Source organism: Carcharodon carcharias, chromosome 10 (genome assembly GCF_017639515.1).
Source record: "Carcharodon carcharias isolate sCarCar2 chromosome 10, sCarCar2.pri, whole genome shotgun sequence".
Taxonomy (NCBI): domain Eukaryota; kingdom Metazoa; phylum Chordata; class Chondrichthyes; order Lamniformes; family Lamnidae; genus Carcharodon; species Carcharodon carcharias.
Window position 1 is genome coordinate 68,501,974 of NC_054476.1, and position 21,292 is coordinate 68,523,265.

The window sequence follows — 21,292 nt, forward strand, 5'->3', positions numbered from 1 at the left end:
ACAGTGAGCAGTCCAGCCTGTAAGCCACAGCACCCATAGTGATCAGTCCAGCCTGAGACCCACAGCACACATAGTGAACAGTCCAGCCTGAGACCTGCAGCACCCACAGTGAGTAGTCAAGACTCAGACCCACAGCACCCACAGTGAGCAGTCCAGCCTGAGACCCGCAGCACCCACAATGAGGAGCCCAGCCTGAGACCTGCAGCACCCACAGTGAGCAGTCCAGCCTGAGACCCACAGCACCTACAGTCACCAGTCCAGCCTGAGACCTGCACCGCCCTCAGTGAGCAGTGCAGCCTTAGACTCTCAGCATCCACAGTAAACAGTCCAGCCTGAGACCTGCAGCATCCACAGTGAGCAGTCTTGCCTGAGGCCCACAGCACCCACAGTGAGGAGCCTAGCCTGAGACCCACAACACCCACAGTGAGCAGTCCAACCTGAGACCTGCAGTACCCAAAGTAAGCAGTCCAGCCTGAGACCCGCAGCACCCACAGTGAGGAGCCCAGCCTGATTCCCACAGCACCCACAGTGAGCAGTCCAGCCTGAGACCTACTGCACACACGGTGAGCAGTCAACCCTGAGACACACAGCACCCACAGTGAGGAGCCCAACCTGAGACCTGCTGCACCCACCGTGAGCAGTCCAGCCTGAGACCCACAGCACCCACAGTGAGCAGTCCAGCCTGAGACCCACAGCACCCACAGTGAGCAGTCCAGCCTGAGATCCGCAGCACCCACAGTGAGGAGCCCAGGCTGAGATCTGCAGCTCTCACAGTGAGGCTCCCATCCTGAGCGCCGCAGCACCCACAGTGAGGAGCCCAGACAGAGACCCACAGCATCCACAGTGAGGAGTCCATCCTGAGACCCACAGAATCCACAGTGAGGAGTCCAGCCTGTGACCTGTCGCACCCATAGTGGACAGTCCAGCCTGAGTCCCACAGCAGCCAAAGTGAGCAGTCCAGCCTGAGACCCGCAGCACCCACAGTGAGGAGCCCAGCCTGAGACCTGCAACTCTCACAGTGAGGCTCCCATCCTGAGAGCCGCAGCACCCACAGTGAGGAGCCCAGACAGAGACACACAGCATCCACAGTGATTAGTCCAGCCTGAGACCCACAGCATCCACAGTGGGGAGTCCAGCCTGCGACCTGTAGCACCCATAGTGGAGAGTCCAGCCTGAGTCCCACAGCACCCAAAGTGAGCAGTCCAGCCTGAGACCCGCAGCACCCATAGTGAGCCGTCCAGCCTGAGACCCACAGCACCCATAGTGAGCAGTCCAGCCTGAGACCTGCAGCACCCACAGTGAGTAGTCAAGTCTGAGACCCACAGCTCCCATGGTGAGCAGTCCAGCCTGAGACCCGCAGCACCCACAATGAGGAGCCCAGCCTGAGACCTGCAGCACCCACAGTGAAGACGTCCAGCCTGAGACCCACAGCACTGACAGTGACGAGCCCAGCCTGAGCCCCACAGCACCCACAGTGAGCAGTCCACCCTGAGACCCACAGCACCCACAGTGAGCAGTCCACCCTGAGATCTGCAGCACCCTCAGTGAAAAGTCCAGCCTGAGACCAGCAGCAGCCACAGTGAACAGTCCAGCCTGAGACCTGCAGCACTCACAGTGAGGCTCCCAGCCTGAGTCCCGCAGCACCTACAGTGAGCAGTCCAACTTGAGACCTGCAGCACCCACAGTGAGCATTCCAGCCTGAGACCCACAGCACCCACAGTGAGCAGTCCAGCCTGAGACCTGCATCAGCCACAGTGAGCAGTCCAGCCTGAGACCCGGAGCACCCACAGTGAGGAGCCCAGCCTGAGACCTGAGGCAACCACAGTGAGGAGCCCAGCCTGAGACCTGCAGAACCCACATTGAAGACGTCCAGCCTGAGATCCACAGCACCCATAGTGAGCAGTCCAGCCTGAGACCTGCAGCAATTACAGTGAGCAGTCCAGCCTGAGACCTGCAGCATCCACAGTGAGCAGTCTTGCCTGAGGCCCACAGCACCCACAGTGAGGAGCCTAGCCTGAGACCCACAACACCCACAGTGAGCAGTCCAACCTGAGACCTGCAGTACCCAAAGTAAGCAGTCCAGCCTGAGACCCGCAGCACCCACAGTGAGGAGCCCAGCCTGATTCCCACAGCAACCACAGTGAGCAGTCCAGCCTGAGACCTACTGCACACACGGTGAGCAGTCAACCCTGAGACACACAGCACCCACAGTGAGGAGCCCAACCTGAGACCTGCTGCACCCACCGTGAGCAGTCCAGCCTGAGACCCACAGCACCCACAGTGAGCAGTCCAGCCTGAGACCCACAGCACCCACAGTGAGCAGTCCAGCCTGAGATCCGCAGCACCCACAGTGAGGAGCCCAGGCTGAGATCTGCAGCTCTCACAGTGAGGCTCCCATCCTGAGCGCCACAGCACCCACAGTGAGGAGCCCAGACAGAGACCCACAGCATCCACAGTGAGCAGTCCATCCTGAGACCCACAGAATCCACAGTGAGGAGTCCAGCCTGTGACCTGTCGCACCCATAGTCGACAGTCCAGCCTGAGTCCCACAGCAGCCAAAGTGAGCAGTCCAGCCTGAGACCCGCAGCACCCATAGTGAGCAGTCCAGCCTGAGACCCACAGCACCCATAGTGAGCAGTCAAGCCTGTGACCCACAGTGAGCAGTCCAGCCTGAGACACGCAGCACCCACCATGAGGAGCCCAGCCTGAAACCTGCAGCACCCACAGTGAAGACGTCCAGCCTGAGACCCACAGCACCGACAGTGACAAGCCCAGCCTGAGACCCACAGCACCCACAGTGAGCAGTCCAGCCTGAGACAAGCAGCACCTACAGTCAGCAGTCCAGCCTGAGATCTGCACCGCCCACAGTGAGCAGTGCAGCCTTAGACACTCAACATCCACAGTAAACAGTCCAGCCTGAGACCTACAGCATCCACAGTGAGCAGTCCAGCCTGAGACCCACAGCATCCACAGTGAGCATTCCAGCCTGTGACCAGCGGAAGCCACAGTGAGCAGTCCAGCCTGAGACCCGCAGCACCCAAAATGAGAAGCCCAGCCTGAGACCTGTAGCACCCACAGTGAATACGTCCAGCCTGAGACCCACAGCACTGACAGTGACAAGCCCAGCCTGAGACCCACAGCACCCACAGTTAGCAGTCCAGCCTGAGACAAGCAGCACCTACAGTCAGCAGTCCAGCCTGAGACCGGCACTGCCCACAGTGAGCAGTGCAGCCTTAGACAATCAGCATCCACAGTAAACTGTCCAGCCTGAGACCTGCAGCATCCACAGTGAGCAGTCCTGCCTGAGGCCCACAGCACCTACAGTGAGGAGCCTAGCCTGAGACCCACAACACCCACAGTGAGCAGTCCAACCTGAGACCTGCAGCACCCAAAGTAAGCAGTCTAGCCTGAGACCCGCAGCACCCACAGTGAGGAGCCCAGCCTGATTCCCACAGCACCCACAGTGAGCAGTCCAGCCTGAGACCTACAGCACACACGGTGAGCAGTCCACCCTGAGACACACAGCACCCACAGTGAGCAGTCCATCCTGAGATCTGCAGCACCCACAGTGAGGAGCCCAGCCTGAGACCTGCAGCGCCCACCGTGAGCAGTCCAGCCTGAGACCCACAGCACCCACAGTGAGCAGTCCAGCCTGAGACCCACAGCACCCACAGTGAGCAGTCCAGCCTGAGATCCGCATCACCCACAGTGAGGAGCCCTGCCTGAGATCTGCAGCTCTCACAGTGAGGCTCCCATCCTGAGCGCCCCAGCACCCACAGTGAGGAGCCCAGACAGAGACCCACAGCATCCACAGTGAGCAGTCCATCCTGAGACCCACAGAATCCACAGTGAGGAGTCCAGCCTGAGACCCGCAGCACCCATAGTGAGCAGTCCAGCCTGAGACCCGCCGCACCCACTGTGAACAGTCCAGCCTGAGACCTGCAGCACCCACAGTGAGCAGTCCAGCCTGAGACCCACAGCACCCACAGTGAGCAGTCCAGCCTGAGAGCTGCAGCACTCACAGTGAGGCTCCAAGCCTGAGTACCGCAGAACCCACAGTGAACTAGTCCAGCCTGAGACCCGCAGCACCCACAGTGAGGTGCCCAGACAGAGACCCGCATCATCCACAGTGAGCAGTCCAGCCTGAAACCCACCGCATCCACAGTGAGTAGTCCAGCCTGCGACATGTGGCAGACATAGTGGACAATCCAGCCTGAGACCCACAGCACCCACAGTGAGCAGTCCAGCCTGATACCCACAGCACACATAGTGAGCAGTCCAGCCTGAGACCCACAGCACCCACAGTGAGCAGTCCAGCCTGAGACCTGCAGCACCCACAGTGAGCAGTCCAGCCTGAGACAAGCAGCACCTACAGTCACCAGTCCAGCCTGAGACCTGCACCGCCCACAGTGAGCAGTGCAGCCTTAGACACTCAGCATCCACATTAAACAGTCCAGCCTGAGACCCACAGCATCCACAGTGAGCAGTCCATCCTTTGACCCACAGAATCCACAGTGAGGAGCCCAGCCTGTGACCTGTAGCACCCATAGTGGACAGTCCAGCCTGAGTCCCACAGCAGCCAAAGTGAGCAGTCCAGCCTGAGACCCGCAGTACCCATAGTGAGCAGTCCAGCCTGAGACCCACAGCACACATAGTGAGCAGTCCAGCCTGAGATCTGCAGCACCCACAGTGAGTAGTCAAGCCTGAGACCCACAGCACCCACAGTGAGCAGTCCAGCCTGAGACACGCAGCACCCACCATGAGGAGCCCAGCCTGAAACCTGCAGCACCCACAGTGAAGACGTCCAGCCTGAGACCCACAGCACCGACAGTGACAAGCCCAGCCTGAGACCCACAGCACCCACAGTGAGCAGTCCAGCCTGAGACAAGCAGCACCTACAGTCAGCAGTCCAGCCTGATACCTGCACCGCCCACAGTGAACAGTGCAGCCTGAGACCTACAGCATCCACAGTGAGCAGTGCAGCCTGAGACCTACAGCATCCACAGTGAGCAGTCCAGCCTGAGACCCACAGCATCCACAGTGAGCATTCCAGCCTGTGACCAGCGGAACCCACAGTTAGCAGTCCAGCCTGAGACCTGCAGCACCCACAGTGTGGAGCCGAGCCTGAGACCTGGGGCACCGACAGTGAGGAGCCTCGCCTGAGGCCCACAGCACCCACAGTGAGGAGACTAGCCTGAGACCCACAACGCCCACAGTGAGCAGTCCAACCTGAGACCTGCAGCACCCAAAGTGAGCAGTCCAGCCTGAGACCCGCAGCACCCACAGTGAGCTGTCCAACCTGAGATCCGTAGCACCCACAGTGAGGAGACCAGCCTGTGACCTGCAGCACCCACAGTGAAGACATCCACCCTGTGACCCACAGCACCCACAGTGAGCAGTCCAGCCTAAGACCTGCAGCAGCCACAATGAACAGTCCAGCCTGAGACCTGCAGCACCCACAATGACGAGCCCAGCCTGAGACCTGCAGCACCCAGAGTGAGTAGTCAAGCCTGAGACCCAGAGCACCCACAGTGTGGAGGCAAGCCTGACACCCGCAGCACCCGCAGTGAGCAGTCCAGCCTGAGACATGCAGCACCCATAGTGAGGAGCCCAACTGAGATCTGCAGCAACCACAGTGAAGATGTCCAGCCTGAGACCCACAGCACCCACAGTGAGCAGTCCAGCCTGAGACCCACAGCACCCACAGTGAGCAGTCCAGCCTGAGACCCACAGCACCCACAGTGAGCAGTCCAGCCTGAGACAAGCAGCACCTACAGTCAGCAGTCCAGCCTGAGACCTGCACCACCCACAGTGAGCAGTGCAGCCTTAGACTCTCAGCATCCACAGTAAACAGCCCAGCCTGAGACCTGCAGCATCCACAGTGAGCAGTCCAGCCTGAGGCCCACAGCACCCACAGTGAGGAGCCTAGCCTGAGACCCACAACACCCACAGTGAGCAGTCCAGCCTGAGACCTACAGCACACACGGTAAGCAGTCCACCCAGAGACACACAGCACCCACAGTGAGCAGTCCATCCTGAGATCTGCAGCACCCACAGTGAGGAGCCCAGCCTGAGACCTGCTGCACCCACCGTGAGCAGTCCAGCCTGAAACCCACAGCACCCACAGTGAGCAGTCCAGCCTGAGACCCACAGCACCCACAGTGTGCAGTCCAGCCTGAGATCCGCAGCACCCACAGTGAGGAGCCCAGGCTGAGATCTGCAGCTTTCACAGTGAGGAGCCCAGACAGAGACCCACAGCATCCACAGTGAGCAGTCCATCCTGAGACCCACAGAATCCACAGTGAGGAGTCCAGCCTGTGACCTGTCGCACCCATAGTGGACAGTCCAGCCTGAGTCCCACAGCAGCCAAAGTGAGCAGTTCAGCCTGAGACCCGCAGCACCCATAGTGAGGAGCCCAACTGAGATCTGCAGCAACCACAGTGAAGATGTCCAGCCTGAGACCCACAGTGAGCAGTCCAGCCTGAGACCCACAGCACCCACAGTGAGCAGTCCAGCCTGAGACCCACAGCACCCACAGTAAGCAGTCCAGCCTGAGACAAGCAGCACCTACAGTCAGCAGTCCAGCCTGAGACCTGCACCACCCACAGTGAGCAGTGCAGCCTTAGACTCTCAGCATCCACAGTAAACAGTCCAGCCTGAGACCTGCAGCATCCACAGTGAGCAGTCCAGCCTGAGGCCCACAGCACCCACAGTGAGGAGCCTAGCCTGAGACCCACAACACCCACAGTGAGCAGTCCAGCCTGAGACCTACAGCACACACGGTGAGCAGTCCAGCCTGAGACCCACAGCACCCACAGTGAGCAGTCCAGCCTGAGACAAGCAGCACCTACAGTCAGCAGTCCAGTCTGAGACCTGCACCGCCCACAGTGAGCAGTGCAGCCTTATACACTCAGCATCCACAGTAAACAGTCCAGCCTGTGACCAGCGGAACCCACAGTGAGCAGTCCAGCCTGAGACCTGCAGCACCCACAGTGTGGAGCCGAGCCTGAGACCTGGAGCACCGACAGTGAGGAGGCTAGCCTGAGGCCCACAGCAGCCACAATGAGGAGCCTAGCCTGAGACCCACAACACCCACACTGAGCAGTCCAACCTGAGACCTTCAGCACCCAAAGTGAGCAGTCCATCCTGAGACCCGCAGCACCCACAGTGAGGAGCCCAGCCTGATTCCCACAGCACCCATAGTGAGCAGTCCAGCCTGAGACCTACAGCACACACAGTGAGCAGTCCACCCTGAGACACACAGCACCCACAGTGAGCAGTCCAGCCTGAGATCCGCAGCACCCACAGTGAGGTGCCGAGCATGAGACCTGCAGCACCCACCGTGAGCAGTCCAGCCTGAGACCCACAGCACCCACAGTGAGCAGTCCATCCTGAGACCCACAGCACCCACAGTGAGCAGTCCAGCCTGAGACCCACAGCATACACAGCGGGGAGTCCAGCCTGATTCCCACAGCACCCACAGAGAGCAGTCCAGCCTGAGACCTACAGCACACACAGTGAGCAGTCCACCCTGAGACACACAGCACCCACAGTGAGCAGTCCAGCCTGAGATCCGCAGCGCCCACAGTGAGGAGCCCAGCCTGAGACCTGCAACTCTCACAGTGAGGCTCCCATCCTGAGAGCCGCAGCACCCACAGTGAGGAGCCCAGACAGAGACCCACAGCATCCACAGTGAGCAGTCCAGCCTGAGACCCACAGCATCCACAGTGGGGAGTCCAGCCTGCGACCTGTAGCACCCATAGTGGAGAGTCCAGCCTGAGTCCCACAGCACCCAAAGTGAGCAGTCCAGCCTGAGACCCGCAGCACCCATAGTGAGCCGTCCAGCCTGAGACCCATAGCACCCATAGTGAGCAGTCCAGCCTGAGACCTGCAGCACCCACAGTGAGTAGTCAAGTCTGAGACCCACAGCTCCCATGGTGAGCAGTCCAGCCTGAGACCCGCAGCACCCACAATGAGGAGCCCAGCCTGAGACCTGCAGCACCCACAGTGAAGACGTCCAGCCTGAGACCCACAGCACTGACAGTGACGAGCCCAGCCTGAGCCCCACAGCATCCACAGTGAGCAGTCCACCCTGAGACCCACAGCACCCACAGTGAGCAGTCCACCCTGAGATCTGCAGCACCCACAGTGAAAAGTCCAGCCTGAGACCCACAGCACCCACAGTGAGCAGTCCAGCCTGAGACCTGCATCAGCCACAGTGAGCAGTCCAGCCTGAGACCCGGAGCACCCACAGTGAGGAGCCCAGCCTGAGACCTGCAGCACTCACAGTGATGCTCCCAGCCTGAGTCCCGCAGCACCTACAGTGAGCAGTCCAACTTGAGACCTGCAGCACCCACAGTGAGCATTCCAGCCTGAGACCCACAGCACCCACAGTGAGCAGTCCAGCCTGAGACCTGCATCAGCCACAGTGAGCAGTCCAGCCTGAGACCCGGAGCACCCACAGTGAGGAGCCCAGCCTGAGACCTGAGGCAACCACAGTGAGGAGCCCAGCCTGAGACCAGCAGCAGCCACAGTGAACAGTCCAGCCTGAGATCCACAGCACCCATAGTGAGCAGTCCAGCCTGAGATCCGCAGCACCCACAGTGAGGTGCCCAGCATGAGACCTGCAGCACCCACCGTGAGCAGTCCAGCCTGAGACCCACAGCACCCACAGTGAGCAGTCCATCCTGAGACCCACATCAGCCACAGTGAGCAGTCCAGCCTGAGACCCGGAGCACCCACAGTGAGGAGTCCAGCCTGAGACCTACAGCACACACAGTGAGCAGTCCACCCTGAGACACACAGCACCCACAGTGAGCAGTCCAGCCTGAGATCCGCAGCACCCACAGTGAGGAGCCCAGCCTGAGACCTGCAACTCTCACAGTGAGGCTCCCATCCTGAGAGCCGCAGCACCCACAGTGAGGAGCCCAGACAGAGACACACAGCATCCACAGTGAGCAGTCCAGCCTGAGACCCACAGCATCCACAGTGGGGAGTCCAGCCTGCGACCTGTAGCACCCATAGTGGAGAGTCCAGCCTGAGTCCCACAGCACCCAAAGTGAGCAGTCCAGCCTGAGACCCGCAGCACCCATAGTGAGCCGTCCAGCCTGAGACCCACAGCACCCATAGTGAGCAGTCCAGCCTGAGACCTGCAGCACCCACAGTGAGTAGTCAAGTCTGAGACCCACAGCTCCCATGGTGAGCAGTCCAGCCTGAGACCCGCAGCACCCACAATGAGGAGCCCAGCCTGAGACCTGCAGCACCCACAGTGAAGACGTCCAGCCTGAGACCCACAGCACTGACAGTGACGAGCCCAGCCTGAGCCCCACAGCACCCACAGTGAGCAGTCCACCCTGAGACCCACAGCACCCACAGTGAGCAGTCCACCCTGAGATCTGCAGCACCCACAGTGAAAAGTCCAGCCTGAGACCAGCAGCAGCCACAGTGAACAGTCCAGCCTGAGACCTGCAGCACTCACAGTGAGGCTCCCAGCCTGAGTCCCGCAGCACCTACAGTGAGCAGTCCAACTTGAGACCTGCAGCACCCACAGTGAGCATTCCAGCCTGAGACCCACAGCACCCACAGTGAGCAGTCCAGCCTGAGACCTGCATCAGCCACAGTGAGCAGTCCAGCCTGAGACCCGGAGCACCCACAGTGAGGAGCCCAGCCTGAGACCTGAGGCAACCACAGTGAGGAGCCCAGCCTGAGACCTGCAGAACCCACATTGAAGACGTCCAGCCTGAGATCCACAGCACCCATAGTGAGCAGTCCAGCCTGAGACCTGCAGCACCCACAGTGAGCAGTCCAGCCTGAGACCCAGCGCACCCAATGTGAACAGTCCAGCCTGAGACCTGCAGCACCCACAGTGAGCAGTCCAGCCCGAGACCCACAGCACCCACAGTGAGCAGTCCAGCCTGAGACCTGCAGCACTCACAGTGTGGCTCCCAGCCTGAGTACCGCAGCACCCACAGTGAGCAGTCCAGCCTGTAAGCCACAGCACCCATAGTGATCAGTCCAGCCTGAGACCCACAGCACACATAGTGAACAGTCCAGCCTGAGACCTGCAGCACCCACAGTGAGTAGTCAAGACTCAGACCCACAGCACCCACAGTGAGCAGTCCAGCCTGAGACCCGCAGCACCCACAATGAGGAGCCCAGCCTGAGACCTGCAGCACCCACAGTGAGCAGTCCAGCCTGAGACCCACAGCACCTACAGTCACCAGTCCAGCCTGAGACCTGCACCGCCCTCAGTGAGCAGTGCAGCCTTAGACTCTCAGCATCCACAGTAAACAGTCCAGCCTGAGACCTGCAGCATCCACAGTGAGCAGTCTTGCCTGAGGCCCACAGCACCCACAGTGAGGAGCCTAGCCTGAGACCCACAACACCCACAGTGAGCAGTCCAACCTGAGACCTGCAGTACCCAAAGTAAGCAGTCCAGCCTGAGACCCGCAGCACCCACAGTGAGGAGCCCAGCCTGATTCCCACAGCACCCACAGTGAGCAGTCCAGCCTGAGACCTACTGCACACACGGTGAGCAGTCAACCCTGAGACACACAGCACCCACAGTGAGGAGCCCAACCTGAGACCTGCTGCACCCACCGTGAGCAGTCCAGCCTGAGACCCACAGCACCCACAGTGAGCAGTCCAGCCTGAGACCCACAGCACCCACAGTGAGCAGTCCAGCCTGAGATCCGCAGCACCCACAGTGAGGAGCCCAGGCTGAGATCTGCAGCTCTCACAGTGAGGCTCCCATCCTGAGCGCCGCAGCACCCACAGTGAGGAGCCCAGACAGAGACCCACAGCATCCACAGTGAGGAGTCCATCCTGAGACCCACAGAATCCACAGTGAGGAGTCCAGCCTGTGACCTGTCGCACCCATAGTGGACAGTCCAGCCTGAGTCCCACAGCAGCCAAAGTGAGCAGTCCAGCCTGAGACCCGCAGCACCCACAGTGAGGAGCCCAGCCTGAGACCTGCAACTCTCACAGTGAGGCTCCCATCCTGAGAGCCGCAGCACCCACAGTGAGGAGCCCAGACAGAGACACACAGCATCCACAGTGATTAGTCCAGCCTGAGACCCACAGCATCCACAGTGGGGAGTCCAGCCTGCGACCTGTAGCACCCATAGTGGAGAGTCCAGCCTGAGTCCCACAGCACCCAAAGTGAGCAGTCCAGCCTGAGACCCGCAGCACCCATAGTGAGCCGTCCAGCCTGAGACCCACAGCACCCATAGTGAGCAGTCCAGCCTGAGACCTGCAGCACCCACAGTGAGTAGTCAAGTCTGAGACCCACAGCTCCCATGGTGAGCAGTCCAGCCTGAGACCCGCAGCACCCACAATGAGGAGCCCAGCCTGAGACCTGCAGCACCCACAGTGAAGACGTCCAGCCTGAGACCCACAGCACTGACAGTGACGAGCCCAGCCTGAGCCCCACAGCACCCACAGTGAGCAGTCCACCCTGAGACCCACAGCACCCACAGTGAGCAGTCCACCCTGAGATCTGCAGCACCCTCAGTGAAAAGTCCAGCCTGAGACCAGCAGCAGCCACAGTGAACAGTCCAGCCTGAGACCTGCAGCACTCACAGTGAGGCTCCCAGCCTGAGTCCCGCAGCACCTACAGTGAGCAGTCCAACTTGAGACCTGCAGCACCCACAGTGAGCATTCCAGCCTGAGACCCACAGCACCCACAGTGAGCAGTCCAGCCTGAGACCTGCATCAGCCACAGTGAGCAGTCCAGCCTGAGACCCGGAGCACCCACAGTGAGGAGCCCAGCCTGAGACCTGAGGCAACCACAGTGAGGAGCCCAGCCTGAGACCTGCAGAACCCACATTGAAGACGTCCAGCCTGAGATCCACAGCACCCATAGTGAGCAGTCCAGCCTGAGACCTGCAGCAATTACAGTGAGCAGTCCAGCCTGAGACCTGCAGCATCCACAGTGAGCAGTCTTGCCTGAGGCCCACAGCACCCACAGTGAGGAGCCTAGCCTGAGACCCACAACACCCACAGTGAGCAGTCCAACCTGAGACCTGCAGTACCCAAAGTAAGCAGTCCAGCCTGAGACCCGCAGCACCCACAGTGAGGAGCCCAGCCTGATTCCCACAGCAACCACAGTGAGCAGTCCAGCCTGAGACCTACTGCACACACGGTGAGCAGTCAACCCTGAGACACACAGCACCCACAGTGAGGAGCCCAACCTGAGACCTGCTGCACCCACCGTGAGCAGTCCAGCCTGAGACCCACAGCACCCACAGTGAGCAGTCCAGCCTGAGACCCACAGCACCCACAGTGAGCAGTCCAGCCTGAGATCCGCAGCACCCACAGTGAGGAGCCCAGGCTGAGATCTGCAGCTCTCACAGTGAGGCTCCCATCCTGAGCGCCACAGCACCCACAGTGAGGAGCCCAGACAGAGACCCACAGCATCCACAGTGAGCAGTCCATCCTGAGACCCACAGAATCCACAGTGAGGAGTCCAGCCTGTGACCTGTCGCACCCATAGTCGACAGTCCAGCCTGAGTCCCACAGCAGCCAAAGTGAGCAGTCCAGCCTGAGACCCGCAGCACCCATAGTGAGCAGTCCAGCCTGAGACCCACAGCACCCATAGTGAGCAGTCAAGCCTGTGACCCACAGTGAGCAGTCCAGCCTGAGACACGCAGCACCCACCATGAGGAGCCCAGCCTGAAACCTGCAGCACCCACAGTGAAGACGTCCAGCCTGAGACCCACAGCACCGACAGTGACAAGCCCAGCCTGAGACCCACAGCACCCACAGTGAGCAGTCCAGCCTGAGACAAGCAGCACCTACAGTCAGCAGTCCAGCCTGAGATCTGCACCGCCCACAGTGAGCAGTGCAGCCTTAGACACTCAACATCCACAGTAAACAGTCCAGCCTGAGACCTACAGCATCCACAGTGAGCAGTCCAGCCTGAGACCCACAGCATCCACAGTGAGCATTCCAGCCTGTGACCAGCGGAAGCCACAGTGAGCAGTCCAGCCTGAGACCCGCAGCACCCAAAATGAGAAGCCCAGCCTGAGACCTGTAGCACCCACAGTGAATACGTCCAGCCTGAGACCCACAGCACTGACAGTGACAAGCCCAGCCTGAGACCCACAGCACCCACAGTTAGCAGTCCAGCCTGAGACAAGCAGCACCTACAGTCAGCAGTCCAGCCTGAGACCGGCACTGCCCACAGTGAGCAGTGCAGCCTTAGACAATCAGCATCCACAGTAAACTGTCCAGCCTGAGACCTGCAGCATCCACAGTGAGCAGTCCTGCCTGAGGCCCACAGCACCTACAGTGAGGAGCCTAGCCTGAGACCCACAACACCCACAGTGAGCAGTCCAACCTGAGACCTGCAGCACCCAAAGTAAGCAGTCTAGCCTGAGACCCGCAGCACCCACAGTGAGGAGCCCAGCCTGATTCCCACAGCACCCACAGTGAGCAGTCCAGCCTGAGACCTACAGCACACACGGTGAGCAGTCCACCCTGAGACACACAGCACCCACAGTGAGCAGTCCATCCTGAGATCTGCAGCACCCACAGTGAGGAGCCCAGCCTGAGACCTGCAGCGCCCACCGTGAGCAGTCCAGCCTGAGACCCACAGCACCCACAGTGAGCAGTCCAGCCTGAGACCCACAGCACCCACAGTGAGCAGTCCAGCCTGAGATCCGCATCACCCACAGTGAGGAGCCCTGCCTGAGATCTGCAGCTCTCACAGTGAGGCTCCCATCCTGAGCGCCCCAGCACCCACAGTGAGGAGCCCAGACAGAGACCCACAGCATCCACAGTGAGCAGTCCATCCTGAGACCCACAGAATCCACAGTGAGGAGTCCAGCCTGAGACCCGCAGCACCCATAGTGAGCAGTCCAGCCTGAGACCCGCCGCACCCACTGTGAACAGTCCAGCCTGAGACCTGCAGCACCCACAGTGAGCAGTCCAGCCTGAGACCCACAGCACCCACAGTGAGCAGTCCAGCCTGAGAGCTGCAGCACTCACAGTGAGGCTCCAAGCCTGAGTACCGCAGAACCCACAGTGAACTAGTCCAGCCTGAGACCCGCAGCACCCACAGTGAGGTGCCCAGACAGAGACCCGCATCATCCACAGTGAGCAGTCCAGCCTGAAACCCACCGCATCCACAGTGAGTAGTCCAGCCTGCGACATGTGGCAGACATAGTGGACAATCCAGCCTGAGACCCACAGCACCCACAGTGAGCAGTCCAGCCTGATACCCACAGCACACATAGTGAGCAGTCCAGCCTGAGACCCACAGCACCCACAGTGAGCAGTCCAGCCTGAGACCTGCAGCACCCACAGTGAGCAGTCCAGCCTGAGACAAGCAGCACCTACAGTCACCAGTCCAGCCTGAGACCTGCACCGCCCACAGTGAGCAGTGCAGCCTTAGACACTCAGCATCCACATTAAACAGTCCAGCCTGAGACCCACAGCATCCACAGTGAGCAGTCCATCCTTTGACCCACAGAATCCACAGTGAGGAGCCCAGCCTGTGACCTGTAGCACCCATAGTGGACAGTCCAGCCTGAGTCCCACAGCAGCCAAAGTGAGCAGTCCAGCCTGAGACCCGCAGTACCCATAGTGAGCAGTCCAGCCTGAGACCCACAGCACACATAGTGAGCAGTCCAGCCTGAGATCTGCAGCACCCACAGTGAGTAGTCAAGCCTGAGACCCACAGCACCCACAGTGAGCAGTCCAGCCTGAGACACGCAGCACCCACCATGAGGAGCCCAGCCTGAAACCTGCAGCACCCACAGTGAAGACGTCCAGCCTGAGACCCACAGCACCGACAGTGACAAGCCCAGCCTGAGACCCACAGCACCCACAGTGAGCAGTCCAGCCTGAGACAAGCAGCACCTACAGTCAGCAGTCCAGCCTGATACCTGCACCGCCCACAGTGAGCAGTGCAGCCTGAGACCTACAGCATCCACAGTGAGCAGTCCAGCCTGAGACCTACAGCATCCACAGTGAGCAGTCCAGCCTGAGACCCACAGCATCCACAGTGAGCATTCCAGCCTGTGACCAGCGGAACCCACAGTTAGCAGTCCAGCCTGAGACCTGCAGCACCCACAGTGTGGAGCCGAGCCTGAGACCTGGGGCACCGACAGTGAGGAGCCTCGCCTGAGGCCCACAGCACCCACAGTGAGGAGACTAGCCTGAGACCCACAACGCCCACAGTGAGCAGTCCAACCTGAGACCTGCAGCACCCAAAGTGAGCAGTCCAGCCTGAGACCCGCAGCACCCACAGTGAGCTGTCCAACCTGAGATCCGTAGCACCCACAGTGAGGAGACCAGCCTGTGACCTGCAGCACCCACAGTGAAGACATCCACCCTGTGACCCACAGCACCCACAGTGAGCAGTCCAGCCTAAGACCTGCAGCAGCCACAATGAACAGTCCAGCCTGAGACCTGCAGCACCCACAATGACGAGCCCAGCCTGAGACCTGCAGCACCCAGAGTGAGTAGTCAAGCCTGAGACCCAGAGCACCCACAGTGTGGAGGCAAGCCTGACACCCGCAGCACCCGCAGTGAGCAGTCCAGCCTGAGACATGCAGCACCCATAGTGAGGAGCCCAACTGAGATCTGCAGCAACCACAGTGAAGATGTCCAGCCTGAGACCCACAGCACCCACAGTGAGCAGTCCAGCCTGAGACCCACAGCACCCACAGTGAGCAGTCCAGCCTGAGACCCACAGCACCCACAGTGAGCAGTCCAGCCTGAGACAAGCAGCACCTACAGTCAGCAGTCCAGCCTGAGACCTGCACCACCCACAGTGAGCAGTGCAGCCTTAGACTCTCAGCATCCACAGTAAACAGCCCAGCCTGAGACCTGCAGCATCCACAGTGAGCAGTCCAGCCTGAGGCCCACAGCACCCACAGTGAGGAGCCTAGCCTGAGACCCACAACACCCACAGTGAGCAGTCCAGCCTGAGACCTACAGCACACACGGTAAGCAGTCCACCCAGAGACACACAGCACCCACAGTGAGCAGTCCATCCTGAGATCTGCAGCACCCACAGTGAGGAGCCCAGCCTGAGACCTGCTGCACCCACCGTGAGCAGTCCAGCCTGAAACCCACAGCACCCACAGTGAGCAGTCCAGCCTGAGACCCACAGCACCCACAGTGTGCAGTCCAGCCTGAGATCCGCAGCACCCACAGTGAGGAGCCCAGGCTGAGATCTGCAGCTTTCACAGTGAGGAGCCCAGACAGAGACCCACAGCATCCACAGTGAGCAGTCCATCCTGAGACCCACAGAATCCACAGTGAGGAGTCCAGCCTGTGACCTGTCGCACCCATAGTGGACAGTCCAGCCTGAGTCCCACAGCAGCCAAAGTGAGCAGTTCAGCCTGAGACCCGCAGCACCCATAGTGAGGAGCCCAACTGAGATCTGCAGCAACCACAGTGAAGATGTCCAGCCTGAGACCCACAGTGAGCAGTCCAGCCTGAGACCCACAGCACCCACAGTGAGCAGTCCAGCCTGAGACCCACAGCACCCACAGTGAGCAGTCCAGCCTGAGACAAGCAGCACCTACAGTCAGCAGTCCAGCCTGAGACCTGCACCACCCACAGTGAGCAGTGCAGCCTTAGACTCTCAGCATCCACAGTAAACAGTCCAGCCTGAGACCTGCAGCATCCACAGTGAGCAGTCCAGCCTGAGGCCCACAGCACCCACAGTGAGGAGCCTAGCCTGAGACCCACAACACCCACAGTGAGCAGTCCAGCCTGAGACCTACAGCACACACGGTGAGCAGTCCACCCTGAGACACACAGCACCCACAGTGAGCAGTCCATCCTGAGATCTGCAGCACCCACAGTGAGGAGCCCAGCCTGAGACCTGCTGCACCCACCGTGAGCAGTCCAGCCTGAAACCCACAGCACCCACAGTGAGCAGTCCAGCCTGAGACCCACAGCACCCACAGTGTGCAGTCCAGCCTGAGATCTGCAGCACCCACAGTGAGGAGCCCAGGCTGAGATCTGCAGCTCTCACAGTGAGGCTCCCATCCTGAGCGCCGCAGCACCCACAGTGAGGAGCCCAGACAGAGACCCACAGCATCCACAGTGAGCAGTCCATCCTGAGACCCACAGAATCCACAGTGAGGAGTCCAGCCTGTGACCTGTCGCACCCATAGTGGACAGTCCAGCCTGAGTCCCACAGCAGCCAAAGTGACCAGTCCAGCCTGAGACCCGCAGCACCCATAGTGAGCAGTCCAGCCTGAGACCCACAGCACCCATAGTGAGCAGTCCAGCCTGAGATCTGCAGCACCCACAGTGAGTAGTCAAGCCTGAGACCCACAGCACCCACAGTGAGCAGTCCAGCCTGAGACACGCAGCACCCACCATGAGGAGCACAGCCTGAAACCTGCAGCACCCACAGTGAAGACTTCCAGCCTGAGACCCACAGCACCGACAGTGACAAGCCCAGCCTGAGACCCACAGCACCCACAGTGAGCAGTCCAGCCTGAGACAAGCAGCACCTACAGTCAGCAGTCCAGCCTGAGACCTGCACCGCCCACAGTGAGCAGTGCAGCCTGAGACCCACAGCATCCACAGTGAGCATTCCAGCCTGTGACCAGCGGAACCCACAGTGAGCAGTCCAGCCTGAGACCTGCAGCACCCACAGTGTGGAGCCGAGCCTGAGACCTGGGGCACCGACAGTGAGCAGTCCAGCCTGAGACCCACAGCACCCAAAGTGAGCAGTCCAACCTGAGACCCGCAGCACCCACAGTGAGCTGTCCAGCCTGAGACTCGTAGCACCCACAGTGAGCAGTCCAGCCTGAGACAAGCAGCACCTACAGTCAGCAGTCCAGCCTGAGACCGGCACTGCCCACAGTGAGCAGTGCAGCATTAGGTACTCAGCATCCACAGTAAACAGTCCAGCCTGAGACCTACAGCATCCACAGTGAGCAGTCCAGCCTGAGACCCACAGCACCCACAGAGAGTAGTCCAGGCTGAGACCCGTAGCACCCGTGGTGAGCAGCCAGCCTGAGACCCGCAGCACCCACAGTGAGCACTCCAGCCTGAGACCCGTAGCACCCACAGTGAGGAGCCCAGCCTGAGACCCACAGCACCCACAGTGAGCAGTCCAGCCTGAGATCCACAGCACCCACAGTGAGCAGTGCAGCCTGAGACCTGCAGTACCCACAGTGAGCAGTCCAGCCTGAGACACACAGCATCCACAGTAAACAGTCCACCCAGAGACCCACAGCATCCACAGTGAGCAGTCCAGCCTGAGACCCTTCAGCATCCACAGTGAGCAGTCCAGCCTGAGACCTGCAGCACCCAGAGTGAGCAGTCCAGCCTGAGACCCGTAGCACCCACAGAGAGTAGTCCAGGCTGAGACCCGTAGCACCCGTGGTGAGCAGCCAGCCTGAGACCCGCAGCACCCACAGTGAGCACTCCAGCCTGAGACCCGTAGCACCCACAGTGAGGAGCCCAGCCTGAGACCTGCAGCACCCACAGTGAGCAGTCCAGCCTGAGACCCACAGCACCCATAGTGAGCAGTCCATCCTGAGACCTGCAGCACCCACAGTGAACAGTCCAGCCTGAGACCCACAGCACCCACAGTGAGCAGTCCAGCCTGAGACCTGCAGCACCCAAGGTGAGCAGTCCAGCCTGAGACCTGCAGCATCCACAGTGAGCAGTCCAGCCTGAGACCCACAGCACCCACAGTGAGCAGTCCATCCTGAGATCTGCAGCACCCACTGTGAGCAGTCCAGCCTGAGATCTGCAGCACCCGCAATGAGGAGCCCAGCCTGAGACCTGTAGCCCTCGCAGTTAGCAGTCCAGCCTGAGACACACAGCATCCACAGTAAACAGTCCAGCCTGAGACCCGCAGCATCCAGAGTGAACAGTCCAGCCTGAGACCTGCAGCACCCACAGTGAGCAGTCCGGCCTGAGTCCCACAGCACCCACAGTGAGTAGTCCAGCCTGCGACCTGTAGCACCCATCGTGGACAGTCCAGCTTGGGACCCGCAGCATCCACAGTGAGCAGCCCAGCCTGAGACCTGCAGCATCCACAGTGAGTAGCTCCTCCTGTGACCCCCCCCCCCCACCAATCCTGCCTTACAAAGCTGCTTTGGCATCGGTAAATACTCAGAGCTGTGCTGTTGTAGGTTGGCTTTGAATGTTGCACTCACTCAAAGTCGCAAATGAAGTGATGGTTGGCAGCTGCACACCACATCTCTCCGGCCATGAATAAAACTGGTCTAATTTCCCATTTGTATGGCTAGTCATTAGGAGGGAAGGATTGATTCTGCAACTTGCATTTTTAATGAGTATTCGTGACATTCTGATGCATACAAATGGAGTCCCCGACATGGATCAACAGGAAAGTCAACCCATTATTAAGCCGCCATGATAGTGCTGAGGGGAAAATTCCAACTTGGTTTCCCACTGTTGGAAAATGACTTTTGACCTCGCTCTGAATTTTCTGCTCCTACACTCCATGATTTCCACTGCTGCTGGGGCTGGAAAATTCCACCTTACATCCTAGAATGCACTGGCTGAGAGTATGTTGGAGACATGTTCAAACGTGCTTTTCAAAAGGGAATTGGATAATTATTTAATTAGAGAAAAATTACAGGGCTATGGGGAAAAGTTGGCGAGTGGGACTGGCAATGGCAGCACAGACATGACAGATCAACGTTCTCCTTCTGTATTTTAATCATTCCTGAATTCTATTATTCCATAAGGAAATATTAAGACAGATGACCGAAACCTCGTTCAACAAGGTAGGGCTTAAGCAATGTCTTAAAGGAGGAAAGAGAGATAGAGAGGCAGCGAGGTTTAGCACGGGAATTCTAGAGCTTAGGGCCTAACCAGCTGAAGGTGCACCCACCAGTGATGAAGTGATTAAAATTGGGGTGCTCAAGAGGCCAGAATCAGAAGAGTGCAGAAATCTCAGAGGGTTATGGAGGAGATTACAGAGATAGGGAGGGGTGGGGCAGTGAATGGGTTTGAAAACAAAGATGAAAATTTTGAAATCAAGGTGCTGCTTTGTAAGTCAGTGAGCATGGGGTGACGGTTGAACATGATATGTGAATTAGGACACTTGCAGCAAAGTCTTGGATGACCTCATGTGCATGCATGGTAGAACCATGTGAAGCCAGCCAGGATTACCCTGGAACAGTCATGTCTAGAATCAATAAAGGCATGGATGAGAGATTGTGCAGCAGATGAGCTGAGGTGAGGTGGAGTCAGGTGATGTAATGGAGATGGAAAAAGCAGCCTAAGGCATGAATATGTGGTCGGCAGTTCAACTTGGGGGACAAATATGGCACTAAGATTGCAAACAGTCTGGTCTCGTCTCAGACTGTTGCCAGGAAGAACTATGGAGTTGATGACCAGGGAGCGGAGTTTGTGTTGGGAATGGAGGAGTTTTCTAACCATTATTTATTTGGAGGAAATTTCTGTTCAATCAGCACTGAATGTCAGACCAGAAGTCTGTTATTTAAAGACAGTAAAGGGGTCAAGAGAGGTGTTGGTGAGCTAGAACTAGGTGTTATGACCATATAAGTGGAACTGACAATACATTTTGGGATGATGTTAAAGGGCAGCATGTGGATGACAAATAGGAGGGAGCCAAGGATAAATCTTGGGGGACACCTCGGGGTATTAGCACCGGAACAGGGAGAAAAGCCTGGTGATACCCTGGCTGTGAGCAGATAGAACCAAAATAGAACCAAGTAAGTGGAGTTGCACCCAACTGGAAGATGGTTTAAAGGCTTTGGAGGAGGATGGAGGAGATTGCAGACAGGCCAGGGATAGCTTACCTTTGTCACAGTCACATAAGATGCCATTTGTAACATTGATAAGAGACTTTCAGTACTATGGCAGTTGCAGAAACCTGATTACATTTTATCTTTTCACAGGTTGTGGGCATCGCTGGCTAGGCCAACATTTATTGCCCATCCCTAATTGCCCTTAAGAAGGTGGTGGCGAGCCACCTTCACGAACCGCTGCAGTCCATGTGGTGTAGGTACACCCACAGTGCTGTTAGGAAGGCAGTTCCAGAATATTGACCCAGTGACAGTGAAGGAAAGGCGATATATTTCCAAGTCAAGATGTTATGCAGATTGGAGGGGAACTTCCAGATGATTGTGCTCCCATGCATCTGCTACCCTTGCCCTTCCAGGTGATAGAAGTCACAGGTTTGAAAGATGCTGTCAAAGGGGCCTTGATGAGTTGTTGCAGTGCATCCTGTAGTTGGTACACACTGCTGCCACTGTTCATGAGTGATGGAGGGTGTGAGTGTTTGTTGTGTGCCAATCAAATGGGCTGCTTTGCC